General features: G+C 40.6%; 2 long non-coding RNA genes across 2 annotated transcripts in view; one reads left to right on the top strand and one right to left on the bottom strand.

Annotated features, from left to right (window-relative positions):
• LOC138969329 (uncharacterized) overlaps positions 1-7538 on the top strand; it is a 9024-nt gene extending 1486 nt beyond the window's left edge. The window contains exons 3-6 of the long non-coding RNA XR_011456424.1: positions 817-910; positions 1891-2061; positions 2515-2614; positions 6107-7538. This is a non-coding gene — a long non-coding RNA (uncharacterized lncRNA). The remainder of the gene's footprint in view (positions 1-816; positions 911-1890; positions 2062-2514; positions 2615-6106) is intronic.
• Positions 7539-11680: 4142 nt separating this feature from the next.
• LOC138969328 (uncharacterized) lies at positions 11681-16820 on the bottom strand. The gene is made up of 3 exons (XR_011456423.1): positions 16640-16820; positions 15736-15888; positions 11681-14783 (listed from the first exon to the last, which is right to left on the bottom strand). It is a non-coding gene; the product is annotated as an uncharacterized lncRNA (long non-coding RNA).
• Between the last annotated feature and the right edge of the window lie 680 nt (positions 16821-17500).

Here is a 17500-nt window from a genome sequence, read left to right as displayed (position 1 = left end):
TTACCACAAAAGGCTAAAGTACAAATAACAGATTTATTATGTTGGAAAAAGAAGTAAGCCAGAGCAAGTGATTAGTGTACCAGTTAGCTAGGGTGGATGTATTATATAATTACAATTTACAGTCAGCATAGAATGTTGAGGACAGTCTAGAATTTTTCTCGCCCTGTGAATTCAACTGCAAATCAGATGGCATGAAGAAATCAATGTTATATCATGCTCTGCATTGAGTGAACCATCTCCTGTCATTCTGAGTGACACATCTCTTTAACTGAAAAACATGCCAGTAATTAAATCCAGGCTACATGGGGATGGAAAATGACCCTGGCAATTTCAACCTCTGAATGATTGTGTCTTTGTGTAGCAGGATTATGGATCTTCACAAGCCTTAGTTCATTTGTCTGCACAATATATCAGTTTACAATTTAAAGGCCCACTTGCCTTGTCACTACAGTATAATGTGGCTATGCTTTAACATGGAATCCCTCATCTTGGCCACATACAAAAAATTATATATTCAGTGACTGCTTGCTGTGGTGAGTTAAAATGTGTGATGAAATATTTTCACAAAAAGGTACCAGTGTTGTTAACAAAACTAATTCTTTAACAAACAAACAAAAACCACTCTGCACAGAGAGCATTCAAGCTGATCTATGTTGCTATTCGTCCAAGTAGAGGGATGATCTTATCCCAAGTAAAAGCCTGACAAGATCTGAGACTGTGAAGCAAAATGTTTTTACATGGTAAAGTAAGCCTTTAACGAGCAAGTATGTCTATTGCACTGGGTGTTTTATTATTATTGTATCATTTTTCTTTCAGGTAGTCTCTCTTTAAACTGACTTTCTACACCATGGTGTCTCTGGCAGTGTTATATTGGCAGAAGACAGTTGGAACTGGATTCCTCATTTAGATGGTAGGCATGTTTTGGGCTTTTGTGTTGCTTTGGTGTATGTGTGTGTGTGTGTGTATGTGTGTGTCTGTTCTATACCAGAAATAAACACACTGTTTGCTTGCTGTGGTGAAGTGACATTTTGTGATTTTTTTTTTTTAAATGAGCTAGTACAGTTGTAGCTTTTACAGCATTTATTCATAACACAATCGCACTTGGCGCAGAGAGCAACCAGACCGTTCATTGTGGGTATGTGAACAAGTTAAGAGATCATGTCTTATCCCATTTTAAAGCCTGACCAGATCTTAGACGGTGAGCCAAATTGTTTTCATGAGAAGGAATGTGCCTTTCAGAGAAATCTATTAACTACAGTATTACTTTACAAAACATATTTTAAGAAATGAAATGTGTTACAAGTAACAGCCATGGGGGTGATAGCCTGTAGGTGGAATAATAATCTTCAATTGCCCAGAAATGATTGTTATCTGGTCAAGAAATGCAAAGCATTTTGATGTTTGTGACGATTAGTTACTCTTTATCACGTTTGGTCCCTGATTTTGCTGTCCTTGTCTGCGTTGGGCAGGTGTGCGTCCATGATGTCATTGCTATTGAAAACTAATCTGTACTGCAAAGTAAATGTACCCGTACATGACGTACATGGCAGTTGTCAACCGGGGGCCAGCCATGACTGGGATTGATGTATCCACAGGCACTCGACACCAGGTGGGCGGGGCCAGTGGTTGGGGTGTGATTCCCTGCCTTACACCACCACAAAGTGTAGTATCAGCAGACAAGACTGAGCAGAACTTCTGCCCCCCCCCCCCCCCCCCTCACCAATTGACCACTCAGTGCCATGTGCCTGCAGCTGTATCATAAACACTTTGTGACAATAGTTGTTACCTCCTTAGAACAGATCTTGTGATGCTCCTCAGTCAGTCAGTGTTTGATGGATGCTAACTGGTATACTTGACATAGTGTTCATATGAAAGTTTTATGTGTTGCAGCTCATCCAGATCACAGGTACACAAAGGAGCTGGTTACAGTGATAACATAGGCACATGGAACTGCTTATGGACTACTTTAGAAAGTGAGCGGTTACAACCAAGACTCTTCCGTCAGGAAGGTCTGCGGAAGGGTGCTTGATCTGTTTCCTCGGACAGGCTTTTCAAGACTAGGTAGGTTAAACCACATGATTGGGCTTTAATTATGAATGCACTTCAAAATTCACTCTATTTCATTATCTTGTACAACCCCCCGCGGGTTAGGGGGAAGAATTTACCCGATGCCCCCCAGCATGTCGTAAGAGGCGACTAACGGATTCTGTTTCTCCTTTTACCCTTGTTAAGTGTTTCTTGTATAGAATATAGTCAATGTTTGTAAAGATTTTAGTCAAGCAGTATGTAAGAAATGTTAAGTTCTTTGTACTGGAAACTTGCATTCTCCCAGTAAGGTAATATATTGTACTGCGTTGCAAGCCCCTGGAGCAATTTTTTGATTAGTGCTTTTGTGAACAAGAAACAATTAACAAATCTTCAATAGTACTGACCAAAGAAGAAGGTTTAATTGTGTGATCATGATTTGATACATATGCTTGACCCTGAAGATGTGTTTTATTTGTTTTGTTTCAGAACAAAGTTTGGTGAAGTAGAAGCTACCGCTGTAGGCTGGTGTAAGGCTGAAGAAGAACCTCTGACAAGTCAATTTTCAAGCAACTGAGCACGAACCCAGGTACAAGACACAGAGCTCTCTTTCTATCGGTCTGTTATTCATAGAATGACACTAACAGTGACACAAGTAAATAATCTGTATCATTGTCTTGACCTCTAGAAATTTGGTAGAGAATAAGATGACTGATAGTATTATTTTGATTATTTCATGGTCATTACAGTGGCCTCCACCCCTGCCCCTTTTAAGACACCCCAATCTAAGACTCCTTCCTATTAATGACCCTGTTTTCGCAGACTTCTTGTTCATAACATCTGTAAATTCACTCCCATTTTAAGACTTGCTCCATTTGGACTTGGACTGGGTGGCCGAGTGGTAACGCAATTGCGCTCGGAAGCGAGAGGTTGCGAGTTCGACCCTGGGTCAGGGCGTTAGCAATTTTCTCCCACCTTCCCTAACCTAGGTGGTGGGTTCAAGTGCTAGTCTTTCGGATGAGACGAAAAACCGAGGTCCCTTCATGTACACTACATTGGGGTGTGCACGTTAAAGATCTCACGATTGACAAAAGGGTCTTTCCTGGCAAAATTGTATAGGCATAGATAAAAATGTCCACCAAAATACCCGTGTGACTTGGAATAATAGGCCGTGAAAAGTAGGATATGCGCTGAAATGGCTGCGATCTGCTGGCCGATGTGAATGCGTGATGTATTGTGTAAAAAAAAAATCCATCTCACACGGCATAAATAAATCCCTGCGCCTTGAATATGTGCACGATATAAATTGCATAAAATAAAAAGATAAAATAAATCCCTGCTCTTAGAACTGTACCCACGGAATACGCGCGATATAAACCTCATATTGATTGATTGATTTTAAGACCTGATTTTGCTTATTTTGGATTTCGAAAAAAAGAAAAACAAATTCCCACTCTGTACAGAATTAAGCCAGGTTCATGATTTTTGTATGGACCAAGTTGAGAGATGGCATTTGTATAGGCCTGACCAGATCTGAGATGTTGAATCTAATTGCTTACGAAGAAAGCATTGTGTCATTATAGGCACACTACTTCTCGTCACCGTCTCAGTTCTGGCCAGGCTTTAACATAGGATAAGCTCATCCCTCAACTTTGTCACATATGAACAATCGACACACTGACTCTTGCTGTTGTGAGTTGACATTTTTTGATGAATTTATTTCTGGAAAAGGCACCATGCAGTGCTTTTTCAGGGGTGGGACTTTTCCGCGGATTTCCGCCGACACAACTTACGAATTCTGCTGGAGTAATCTATTTTTCCGCGTCACATTTCATTACAATATCTATGACTTGTTGAGTGAATGATTTGGAGAGACGTGGAGATGAAACAGAACACTGGAGGCTTGAGAGTTAAATTGTGCTGACTGATAACTAATAGTAATTTTGAGGGGGGGGGGGAGGTTGGGGAGTGTGGAGAATGTCTTTTTTGTCAGATTGCACAGATTTTAATGTACCATTTAACCAAAATTCGGGGTAACATGCCCCCGAACCCCCTGGAAAAAAAGGGATTTCCTCCTTTTTCATCACAAGAGAGTCCCACCCCTGTGTTTACAGAATTCCTTGTTTAAAACTATCACTGTGCACAGAGGGAAGGGGGGGGGGGGGTGTATTTGACCACCCCTGCGTTTACAGAATTCCTTGTTTAAAACTATCACTATGCACAGAGGGAAGGGGGGGGGTGTATTTGACCACCCCTGTGTTTACAGAATTCCTTGTTTAAAACTATCACTGTGCACAGAGGGAAGGGGGGGTGTATTTGACCACCCCTGTGTTTACAGAATTCCTTGTTTAAAACTATCATTGTGCACAGAGGGAAGAAGGGGGGGGTGTATTTGACCACCCCTGTGTTTACAGAATTCCTTGTTTAAAACTATCACTGTGCACAGAGGGAAGGGGGGGTGTATTTGACCACCCCTGTGTTTACAGAATTCCTTGTTTAAAACTATCATTGTGCACAGAGGGAAGAAGGGGGGGTGTATTTGACCACCCCTGTGTTTACAGAATTCCTTGTTTAAAACTATCACTGTTCACAGAGGGAAAGGGGGGGGTGTATTTGACCACCCCTGTGTTTACAGAATTCCTTGTTTAAAACTATCACTGTGCACAGAGAGAAGGGGGGGGGGGGGGTGGATTTGACCACCCCTGTGTTTACAGCAGAATTCCTTGTTTAAAACTATCACTGTGCACAGAGGGAAGGGGGGGGGGTGTATTTGACCACCCCTGTGTTTACAGAATTCCTTGTTTAAAACTATCACTGTGCACAGAGGGAAGGGGGGGGGGTGTTTTTGACCACCCCTGTGTTTACAGAATTCCTTGTTTAAAACTATCACTGTGCACAGAGGGAAGGGGGGGGGGTGTTTTTGACCACCCCTGTGTTTACAGAATTCCTTGTTTAAAACTATAACTGTGCACAGAGGGAAGGGGGGGTGTATTTGACCACCCCTGTGTTTACAGAATTCCTTGTTTAAAACTATCACTGTGCACAGAGGGAAGGGGGGGGGGGTGTATTTGACCACCCCTTTGTTTACAGAATTCCTTGTTTAAAACTATCACTGTGCACAGAGGGAAGGGGGGGGGGGGTGTATTTGACCACCCCTGTGTTTACAGAATTCCTTGTTTAAAACTATCACTGTGCACAGAGGGAAGGGGGGGTGTATTTGACCACCCCTGTGTTTACAGAATTCCTTGTTTAAAACTATCACTGTGCACAGAGGGGGGGGGGGGGGGTGTATGTGACCAAGTGAAGTGCATTGCTACATAATAAAATGAGCAAATCCGTCCCGTGAAGAAAACTTCTGCTTACTTAATTGTCAGATTTGCCAAGGCGTGTACATGAAATAAGATTATCATTCTAAATGCTGAATCAACATTCTGACTGTTTCCTATGAAACCAGGCTTGATTTTTGGTATAAATCCAAGTTAAGGGATAGCATGTGTAAAAGCAGAATTGTGTACAGAGGCAGCTTTGTGTTATTAAAGGCCGGCTGCTTTTCGTGAACACAGTTTGGCTCACATCTCACATCACCTGCCAGGCTTTTTTAAAAAAAAAATGTTTTACCATGGGATAAGACTATCCCTCCATTTAAGCACATACCAGCAACAAACACAGTGGTTACTTGTGATGAACTAGTGGCAAGACAAATGATTTAAGCATCACATAACCTTCCTAAGTGAAGTCAAGTTATGTGTCTGTGCCAGTGTGTGTGTGCATGTGTGTGTCAGCATAGAATGTTGAGGACAGTTCGATGGTAAATCACCCTGACAATTTTAGCCTATGATTGTGCCTACATTGTGGCAGGATTGGATGTGGATCTTCAAAAGCCTAAGTTAACAAAAAAGTATGTAAAAGTACATTTTGAATAGTAGTTTTTTTTCTCAGAGGGAAGATATCACAAGATATGATCGTTCCACTGCATGTATGCCACATAACTAAAACAAAAATTAAATGTTATTTTAATCGTCTTTTGGGTAAAACAAATACACCATCAATATATTATAATAATGATCTTGCTTGTTTACAGATGGACAACAGCTACTGCCAGGACCAGGTTACGCATAAAGAAAACAGTCAACACTTGGCTGGTGCTGCAGCTTCTTTGATGTCTATTTTTTTTTTTTTTTTTTTAAAGACAGACAGCTACCAGCTCATTCAAGACCATAGCCCCATCTTACTCACGCAGAACAGACAGCCATCTTTCGCCTTTGCACAGAACACTGCTGTCTGAAGGTACACATCAAAAGGATAGGTTTTGCACCTACAGCGTGCGACTGTGGCTAGGGTAGGAAGAACAGACTCTGCAACACGTTCTGAGAGGGTGGCCTTTTCTTGCCACCCGTACCCCTGTGCAACAAGACTTGGCCAGAGAGCACACATCCAAATGCAAACACTGAACACTGAAGAGGAAGAAGAAGAAGAAGGTGCCCACACAGAAGGACATAAATCTACTTTAAGGGCACACAAGTTTACAGCAGTTTATTGAATTGTAGCAGATTATAGGGAGAAAATGAACAAGCTAAATAGGCTGTACAGTACTTCACTTGAACAATGTATAAAGTTCCCTGTATTAAGAACATTTACAGATCACAAGACATTGTGTTTTCTTTTGTTTACAATACAAATGTTTCATAATAAAAAGATGTGCACTAGGCAAGATCCTTAAAATGTAAAACTAGTAGTGTGACAATTTTGAATTGTTCAGAGATGGTTTTTCTTCAGTGGTAAATGTTTTAGCTTTTTTTATAAGATCCCGTTAGTGAAGCATACTATAAAACCTTGACCTTCCAAACTGTGTTAGCACCCTGGGCTGCGATCATTGTGTTGAGCTACTTAAAGGCACAGTGCAGCTTACAGCCTTCGTTTTGCGTTTTTGTTGCAGCTGAGTGCATTTACAGTTCAAAAATCCTCCTATGGTAGTAAAACTACCCAACGACGACATCTGTGAAGCTCGACAGTTTCTTGTTCACGCGAGTGCATAAATTAACCTAGTTATTACGTGGTGTTTGGTCGGAGTTCGATTCAACTGAGTGATTCCGGCCTCCATTTTGTTTTATACAAACTCATGATGATGTCTGACATAGTTTGCTAGTGACGTGTCTTTTTGTGCATGATGTGGTGATCTACCTGATCTAAATTTAGATCCAAAAATAGGTCAAGACCAGCCGGGTCTGAGTACGAAATTGATTCGTAAAAAAATCGCAGTTCTTGACTCTTTGGGTGCAAGTCAATGAAACTTGTTAGTTCTTCTAACAGATAGCTGCCTGAGGTATGACTAAAAGCCCCAGGGGCTCCGTGCACCTGAATTTGACAAGTTCAGTACCTTCAGCAAGCGCAAGTACAGTAGAGAAGCGCTTGACACACTGAAAAAGGCCTACTACGAGCAAAAGAAAAAGAATCAGTGATGCATGTGCTTTTGATGTAATCTTCTTTGACATTATGATGACTACAAAAACTGACTGATGTGTTTTGTTTGTGAATGATGGATATATGTGCATGATTGCGTTTCGCAGACACAGTTGTCATGTGCGTTGTAATTGGCGACGAATGCTGGATGATTACTATTTTTGTACCAGGATTACTATTTTTGGGGCTGAGCATTACTCCAAAACACTTATGGGGGTAAACAGGTCTGCAGCACAACTACAAATGTAGAAATGTCGTCTGCATTTTGTATATTTTAAAAGGTTATTTTTGTGCACAGAACATACATCTGCAGGGAGGTTTGGAGGGTGAAGTTAGGATCTGTTAGGAGGCATACAGCATCACACTCATTTTGTGTGTGTGTATTTTGTGTTGACAGATAAGACACTGTCATTCCAGCAGAAACCTGTGATGATGCACATTTTATTGAAGTGACCAGCTGAAATTGTATGTACGTTGTTATGAAATTGACAAATGATCCCTGCTTTGCAATCCTGGGTTAATGATATTGCCAAAATTAAAACGTGGAGGAAAAAGTGAGTGTAAACCTATTCTTGTGGTGGTGGTGGTGGTGGTGGTGTGTGTGTGTGTCTGGTTAGTGTGTGTTTGAGTGTGTGTTAAACAAACAACGACAAACAACACCAAACCTACATCAAACAAGCACAACAAAAACAAATTACACAAAAAAATGGCAAAAATCAGAATATCAACTGAGAAAAAAAAACCGTGGCTGAATGCAATACTTATTATAACTTAAAAAGTAAAAGTGTGCGTGTGGATGTGTGCGTATGTTTGAGTGTTTTAAACAAACAACAAACCTAAATTAAAGAAGCACAACAAACAAACAAAAAACCTGGCAAAGTTCTGAACATTAACACAATGCTGCTGTCTGCTTTGAGGGGAGGAATAAAATGACTGAAGCCGGACTGCCGAGAGGAGGAAGGAGGGGGAAAAGAACACGCAGACATGAAAACACACACAACTCCATGACAGATAAACTGCTTATGTTCAAAAATCAAGAATATTTAAGCGTGCACACACGCACGCACACACACACACACACACACACACACACACACACACACACAGACTCTCCTCGTGAAAGTAAAGGTAAACTCGAACTTGAAGGTAAGTATAAATGTTTGATATGGAAGAAACCTGTGATAAAAGTCTTTGTATAAATCATCGGTACCAACAAAATTCAGTTGCCACAACGCGTAAAAGGACATACTGTAGTTTCAAATTAGTAACAATCTAAGCCATTTTAATCAGCACTGGTGTCCGGCAAGCACTAACAGATACAACAGCACGTGTATGCATCTTGAAGTAATAAGACCTTGAAGTAGGCCTAGAGTTTACACTATGCATTATGTAATGCTTTAATTCAGCTGCCTAACTGTGGAACTTTGCAAATGTGTGAGGACCGTTTCACAAAACAGACAAAACACCCTCTCAGTTATTTACACAAATCAGTTCCAGAATGTGCGTGTTCCTTTTCCGTCTCTACAAATTAATGTTATCTGGGGGGAAAACGAATCATTGTCGCTTCCGCCCTCAGTTATAATTGCCTGAGCATAATAGGAAATGCAACAGGTGTAGTCTTCCGCCTGATTTTTAGTCAAGATATTTCGACACAGAATGTTTCTTTCTTTTTTCTTTGTATGTTCACAAGCTCACATACAATCATTTATGCAACACTGACAATAAGACCAGACCAGAGTTGTGATTGAAATGGGCAGTTTATTTAATAAAGCTCCAGAATGAATAAAAATACATGACAAAATAAGGTGGTCCCGCTGTACAAAGCCGGTTACCAAACACACACACACACCAACACACACAAACACACTCACGCACGCACACACGCACACACACACACACACACACATGACACACACACACACACACACACACACACACACACACACACACAGAGTAACATTGTACAACTTACTGTCACATTCAAGCGGGAACACCAAACAAAACGTATCATCAAATGAAACAACATTTTAAGTGGTCAACTGAGCAGATGACCACAAACCACACTTGAAATCTTCACATCGTTAACACTTTCTCCTGTATCCACAAAAGTCATTTATGCTGACTAGATAATGACATAATAAAATGACATCAATAAAACCATTCCCTTTTTTATTTTAAAGAAAAACAAGAAAATTAAAATAACGCAAAGAACTGATGCTCAGTAAGGTTGGGTATCGATCTCAAATGTGTGCATAGCTAATTACATGTAACCGGCATGGACTGGGGCTAGAATTGGCCTTTCTGTCAGGCAACTCGGCCTCTAATTGGTTTTATATTGTCTGATCCCCCTCCAGAAAAAAACAATACCATTTGCCCCGTGCTTCTGCGCCCACAAAAAATATTCGGGAATAAGAAAAGTTCAAATTTTAGGCACCCCACATACAACCCTAATTGTCAGTCAATTACTTTACTGCAATCAACGTTGATTTTAAAGTACCATGTCATTATTATTTTGGAGATAGATTTGAAAAAGTCCATAATTGCAGACTGCGTATTGGTATGAGTGATTTGAATTTTGATTTATGTCAGCGGCACCTCAAGGAATGCCCCAAATGTGAGTGCGGTTACCCAAGGGAGACTGCTGAGCACTATTTGTTGCATTGACCCTTGTGTAGAGATGTACGATTATTGTCAATTGATAACTGATTATAAGTTTATTGAAATATTATTGAAAGGCATCCCGCAATATTCCCGGAATGTCAATCAGACCATATTCATAACTGTACAAGAATTTATTAAGACAACCAGGCATGTTCCGTACATGAGCCTCTACATTTTATTCATAATGTTCATTTGACACTGTCATGAGACAAATGCTGCCTGACCAATTGTTCTTCGTAATTTCTCTCGTGTTTTGTGTCCTTGTTTCGACTTATCGATTATGGCCCAATCGTTATGTAATTTAGTGCCATTTTCGCCGATCACAAAATGTATTAACTTTGCGTGTGTGTCTTCTGTGCATTTAATATTATTGTGACGTGACCCACTCTTCCAACATTTCTGGCGCTCCAAGTCTTCGTCGTCCTTTTTTTTCCCCCTTATGCTGAATTCTGTTCTCTCGTACCCCATTACTTTTTGTTTCTTGTTTTTACCCCCACCAAGTTCTGTACTACCACCCCCTCCATTTTTTGATTGCTTGCGCATCAGGTTTGTCTGTTTGTTTTCGTTGTCTGAAATGAGTAAATGTATCTAGTCCGCCATCATGCTAAACTTTGTTATGTACATACCAGGATGACTTAAAATAAGCATTTATGCTTGAGTTATCTTAAAAAAAACAATGCATTGTTTCTGTCATGATAACAAATTGAATAAAGTTTTGTAAACCAATGGACTGATTATAGTTGACCCTGATATGTGATTACGGGATAGTGTCACATTAATTTATTTCTACTTTCACTTGTACTTTTGTACTTAAAACAAATCACTGAAATGTAAAAGTTATTATTTTTTTCCATTGTGAAGTGTCGTCAGTCTCCTCAAGGTAATGCAGTCAAACTCAACCAAAAGTTGGAGGGGCTTCTTCATACTTTCAGTGTGTGTGTGTGTGTGATTTCTTTTGACACTATGCACGTTTGTATATAACCGCCTGTGCACAAAAAGAAGAACATAATCGAATCTTATCATTCATTTTCGCTTAATTGATTGATTGGTATGCATGTTTCTAACAGTGACCGTTACCAAAGTGAGTATAGTGCGCTTCCCAAGCATAAAACGGTGCATGACTCTGGATTTGCGTCTGAGATATTGACACATCACTGTGAGAAAAAGCGTTAATGAAAAAAGAAGACTATTTATTTTCCTTGAGCATTATCTTAAAGTGGTGTGCCAAAAACTTTTAAATTCAAAAATTCAATATTTAACTTTAGGAAAAGCACTGTAGAGAGAAAACCACGCTTGTGTGTTCAGAATAGTCTCCATGTGGTATCAATATAAATGATTCAAATGTATGGAAGAGAAGCTGTTTCTGCTGGATTAATACACACACACAATTGTGCACTCACACATAAGCACGCATGCATGCTCACACACACACACACACACACACACACACACACACACACACACACACACACACAACACACACACACACACACACAGAAACAACAAATTCATTATGACAAAACCAAATACGAAGTCCTATTTCACAAATTTTATATCTTCTCCTTTTCACCATATACAAATACAGTCACGGAGTACATTTATAAGGCCAAATTATTAAGAAATATTATTTTCTGTGCTTGAATTACCCAGTGTGTAGCATGATCACCACGAAGGTACAATTCACAGAAGTTGAGTAATCACTTTACAAAACCCATACCAGTACCACATTGTTATGTTAAATCCTATTTATTAACCCACACAAATAGAAGAAGATAGCTTTGTGAAGACTTTCATTTTCCAACCAAATGCTGTTCAAAGATTATTCTTTCTTTCTATATTTGGTGTTTAACGTCGTTTTCAACCGTTCAAGGTTATATCGCGACGGGGAAAGAGGGGGGGGGGGGGGGGGGGGGGATGGGGGATGGGATAGAGCCACTTGTTAATTGTTTCTTGTTCACAAAAGCACTAATCAAAAAATTGCTCCAGGGGCTTGCAACGTAGTACAATATACTACCTTACTGGGAGAATGCAAGTTTCCAGTACAAAGGACTTTAACATTTCTTACATACCAATCAATATGAGGCTTATATTGCGCGTATTCTGTGGGTACAGTTCTAAGCTCGGGGATTTTATTTTAATTTTATTTTATGCAATTTATATCGCGCACATATTCAAGGCACAGGGATTTATTTATGCCGTGTGAGATGTAATATTGTTTTACACAATACATCACGCATTCACATCGGCCAGCAGATCGCAGCCATTTCGGCGCATATCCTGCTTTTCACGGCCTATTATTCCAAGTCACACGGGTATTTTGGTGGACATTTTTATGAAAATTTATCTATGCCTATACAATTTTGCCAGGAAAGACCCTTTTGTCAATCGTGGGATCTTTAACGTGCACACCCCAATGTAGTGTACACGAAGGGACCTCGGTTTTTCGTCTCATCCGAAAGACTTGAACCCACCACCTAGGTTAGGAAAGGGGGCAGAAAATTGCTAACGCCCTGACCCAGGGTCGAACTCGCAACCTCTCGCTTCCGAGCGCAAGTGCGTTACCACTCGGCCACTGACACGATACACCAACACGATATTAGCACTCCAGATTTTTATCTCGCAGTTTTTCTGAAGGACTTTGCATTTGAAAACTATTCTCAGACAAAATATGAGTTTAAACTGCAAGTACATGTACAGGGAGTCTGAAGGGTTCAAGTCGGATGAGATAGACTACTGTTGTGGCAATCTTCGAATTTGAAAATAATTTTTTTAAAAGAGTAAAACTCATAGTTCTTCTTCTTCTTCGCTCATGGGCTGAAACTCCCACGTTCACTCACAAATTTGCACGAGTGGATTTTTACGTGTATGACCGTTTTTACCCCACCATTCAGGCAGCCATACGCCGCTTTCGGGGGAAGCATGCAGGGTATTTTTGTGTTTCTATAACCCACCAAACTCTGACATGGGTTACAGGATCTTTTCCGTGCGCACTTGGTCTTGTGATTGCGTGTACACACGAAGGAGGATAAGGCACTAGCAGGTCTGCACATAAGCAATGACCTTGGAGATCAGAAAATTCTCCACCTTTAACCTACCAGGCGGCCGCGATTTTGACTCATGACCTTCTGAATAGGAGGCCGATGTCTTATCCACAAGAACACCGAGCCCGTCCAAACTCCTAGTAAAAACAACAACTGCAAATCTGGGAGCAAAATGTAAACGGTTACAGTTTCAACTATCCTTCCCCTTTATATCAGCATTTTTGGAAACCTAAACGAAAGAGTATTCAAGAACAACAGTCACGGATTCAGATTTAAAAAAACAAATGGTAACTATGCTTTTTGGAAATTCTTTCTTTAATTGGTGTTTAACGAAGGTTATATCGCGACAGGGAAAGGGGGGGAGATGGGATAGAGCCACTTGTTAATTGTTTCTTGTTCACAAAAGCACTAATAAAAAAAATGCTCCAGGGGCTTGCAACGTAGTACAATATACTACCTTACTGGGAGAATGCAAGTTTCCAGTACAAAGGACTTAACATTTCTTCCATACTGCTTGACTAAAATCTGTACAAACATTGACTATATAAGAAACACTTAACAAGGGTAAAAGGAGAAACAGAATCCGTTAGTCGCCTCTTACGACATGCTGGGGAGCATCGGGTAAATTCTTCCCCCTAACCCGCGGGGGGTCTTTTTGGAAATGCGCTTCAGACAAATGCCTTTGCACACGTTATGTTACTCACAGCAAAATGCAAGAATAATTGGGGACCATATGGGATGGGGCAAATTGGGAGGGAGCAATTCGGGACACCACCATAAATATCTACCAAATATTTACAAATAGCTATCTTAGTACATGCATAACATGCTGTACCAATACACAATTTCTTTAAAATAACTATGTAAGGATTATTGGCAGTCTCCCGGAGCATGTTTCACGCTATCCTGCGATCAGGACAAGCGACTGACTGTGATGTGTATGCTGTGCGGCGTGCGCTACATAAGAAACCTTTTTTTAAATTTGTATTAAATATAATCACCTGAGCCACGAATGGCTAGCTGACAGCGGCTATCTTTTACACAACAAATTCTGAACTCTGATGAACTCGTGACCGCTGATTTTTAAAGGCAAGGGGTATCATATTGTGCGCATGGCATACACATCCAAGTTGGTCGTTTGTCCCGATTGTGGGATACAGCCCGTCAGAGGCGTAGAGCGTGCTCGAGATGTTTTGAAAAACCTGACTGCAGTACAGGGATTTTTACACCTCCGGACTGCTGATAATCCTAACAGAATTATTTTCAAAAACCGTCTATTGCCTTGAAAGCAAACCTGGAATTTCTGATGCGAGTTGCCAGAAAGAAAGTTCACTAACAAGATCCAGGCCAACACCCCCCCCCCCCCCCCCCCCATCCCCCTAAATAACACTAAGGAGTGAGGTGAGCTTAAATAACTAATTAATTAATCAATCAATAAATTCTCTGCTGAAATCCCCAACTTCGCGCATCGAAGCTATGAAAAACAGGACACTGCCACGTTTCCATTCAGCTAAACGCCACACCATTTTCAAGAGGGGATGTCTCAGGAAGAAAGATGTGACGCTCCCGATTCATATGTTTCAGAAGACAGCCCACCTGAGAAAAAGAAGAACACAATATAGAAATAATAACAACCTGTCAACCACAAATACATTAAAGTTTTTCAAACAGTTCACTAATCCGACAAACTCATGCTCGTTTCTGGTGCATTTGATAAAGCCAATTACGGGTAGATGCTAGACAACAGCAAAACCACCACCACATAACAACACAAGATTGTTTATGGTTGTTTACAGTCTCTTGAACACAGGAGTCAATCGAGACCATATATATAACAAGAAGCATAAAAAAGCACTTCAGTTTGAAACCCAGGTTCAATGTAGTAAATGATATTGCATCAATGTTCCATCCATCCTCAGCACTTTCAAAACCAGTTTCTTCTAGGTCATACACACCTTTTCCTCGATTGATCCACAGTACATCAGATCGCTATTGTTCTTTTTATGATTTGCACCAAGGGAATGATTAACATTTCTGTCTTAGTCATATGTAACAAGCTTTAAGCAAAAGCATAATATTCTACACATTCACATATTGTAAGGTTGAAGGGGTCTATGTCGACCAAAAGAAGGTGTATTCCCCATAGCCATAGGTGTTTTCCCTGTGTACCGGGAATACAGTTGGATTTTCTGTAAAGAAGTATAATATCGTACAATCTTGCGCCAAGCGCGTGACTGCGGTTAGATAGGAGAATCTATTTAAAATCCTGAATTCGCGTGCGGCATCCAGTCAAGCAAAACATGCTTCGACCGTTTATCAAAACGGATTTAGTTAAGAAACATCTGCACCCCCACCCCCAACAGCCTGGTATTATGTTTTCCTCGCTGGTACTCTCGTCCATTGAATCACTTTCACTTTCGTAAGCTTGAAGTAACTCCATGGCGTCTAACGGAAGTATATTCCCTGTATATGTACAGGAAATTAACATACAGGGAATACAGCCACTGTTGGTCGACATAGACCCCTTCTAAAGTGCTGCAGTAGTTACCTTTCCCTCCAAGGACCAAGCTGTTCATCCACTGTAGGGCTGACCGGGGTTCCCCCTTAGCAGAGTGAGTGGCGAATCCTGGCTGATAAATTTCCTTTCATTTTCCATGAATGAAGAATACCAGCTGGGTTCTTTTATTCATGGACCTGTGTTCTGCAACACACACAAATCAGCCACCATCTTGTAAATATATGTAAAAGAAAGCAAGTGGCAATCTGAATAACAGAATACAAAATGATCAATCCACACAATCATACTTCAGCACTGAAAGTCCACAAAATGAAGCACTGCTAGTACATGTACTTCTCATAATTTACTGAAACTTTACTCGTCAAAACAACCATTTGTTTTATCAACTTTACTCGCATGTGGCGAGTAGATTAACATTTCTACTCACCATTTACATGATTTTTACTCGCCATGGCGAGTAATTGAAAATACTCGCCACTTTCAGGCCTGTACTTGTGCATGAGATGTGTTTACCATCCATATGCCCAGACCATGCGCCCTTCTGTTGTGCTCAGAACAGTAAAGAGTTGCTTGCTGGGGTGGTTGTTCATAAGTTAACAGTTCACAAGAGGGCACAAACAAGAGCAAAAACACAGGTGCCTGATTCAAACTCATTCAAATGCAGAACCTTATTTTTGCATGAACAGAGTAAGACATGATTCTTACATAGCTGACCCTACCCCTGGCAGAAAAGTGCTTGAAATTGTCCATGTGGTCTCTATCAGTACATTTGATGCGTATTTGTGATACATATATACTGATATAGAGACAAGTAACAAGTGGACATTTCCTCTGACACCTCTACCATTTGTACACCTGCACAAATCTCCTGCCATAGACTACAAAAGGAAAACATACAAATCAAAAACAAACACAAATTTAACCTAATGTTTACCTTTCAGCAGCAGAAAAGGCTGTGTTTTCTGTGGTGTCTCAGAGTAAAGCCACGGTGTTGGAGATCTATGCAAAACTAGGCTGTAGGCAAGGTCCAACATCTTTAGCTGCACACACAAAAAGAAGAAGCAAGAAATCACATGACATAGATGACATTCCTCACTAGTACAAAACACAACTACACTAGTCAACTACCAATGTAAGAATCATAGTCCTGCAAGATTACCCTCTTAAAAAGTAAGATTGTTTCATTCAAACACTACCGTGGGACCAAACTCCCCCCCCCTCCTTTTTTGAGTTTTTCCTACATGTGTGTTGATGTTTCCATTAATTCCAAGCCTGAAACTGTGAACTTGAGATCTTTATGTATGCACACAGTCACAGGCTTAATAAGTATTTCAGAAACCAAGCAGAGTCTGCACAACGTCAATTCTGAGAAATAAATCCCCACAACCGGTTTCAAGGCCACTATACCGACTGAGCTATTGCTTGCCATGCCAACCTCCACCCCATTTGGAACATGCACAACTAGTATACCCATACACATGTAATAATACTGCCATTTGCCCCCACCCTCCAAATCAATAAACACTAAATGTATGCAATCAGTAAATCTTTTAGTTAGTAGTTGACTAACATCAAAAACACTCAATGAGTGCAAACAAAAACATGTGGCGAGAGGTCCCTTCGCTATCAAGCCCCTGTGACCTGGAATAGATAACCACTGCTCTCAGGACACACAGATTCCTCTCACTACATTCAAGACAAATCTCAAAAACACACCTCTTTCAGCGCAAGTGATTCCCCCCCAGCATCTCCCACCCACCCCATCCCGCCCCACCTCACCCCCTACCTAGCGCCT

This window comes from Littorina saxatilis, linkage group LG6, assembly GCF_037325665.1.
Source record: "Littorina saxatilis isolate snail1 linkage group LG6, US_GU_Lsax_2.0, whole genome shotgun sequence".
In the NCBI taxonomy this organism is placed as follows: Eukaryota; Metazoa; Mollusca; class Gastropoda; order Littorinimorpha; family Littorinidae; genus Littorina; species Littorina saxatilis.
Note: the sequence above shows the minus strand (reverse complement) of the source record. Positions and strands in the feature narration are given on the sequence as shown.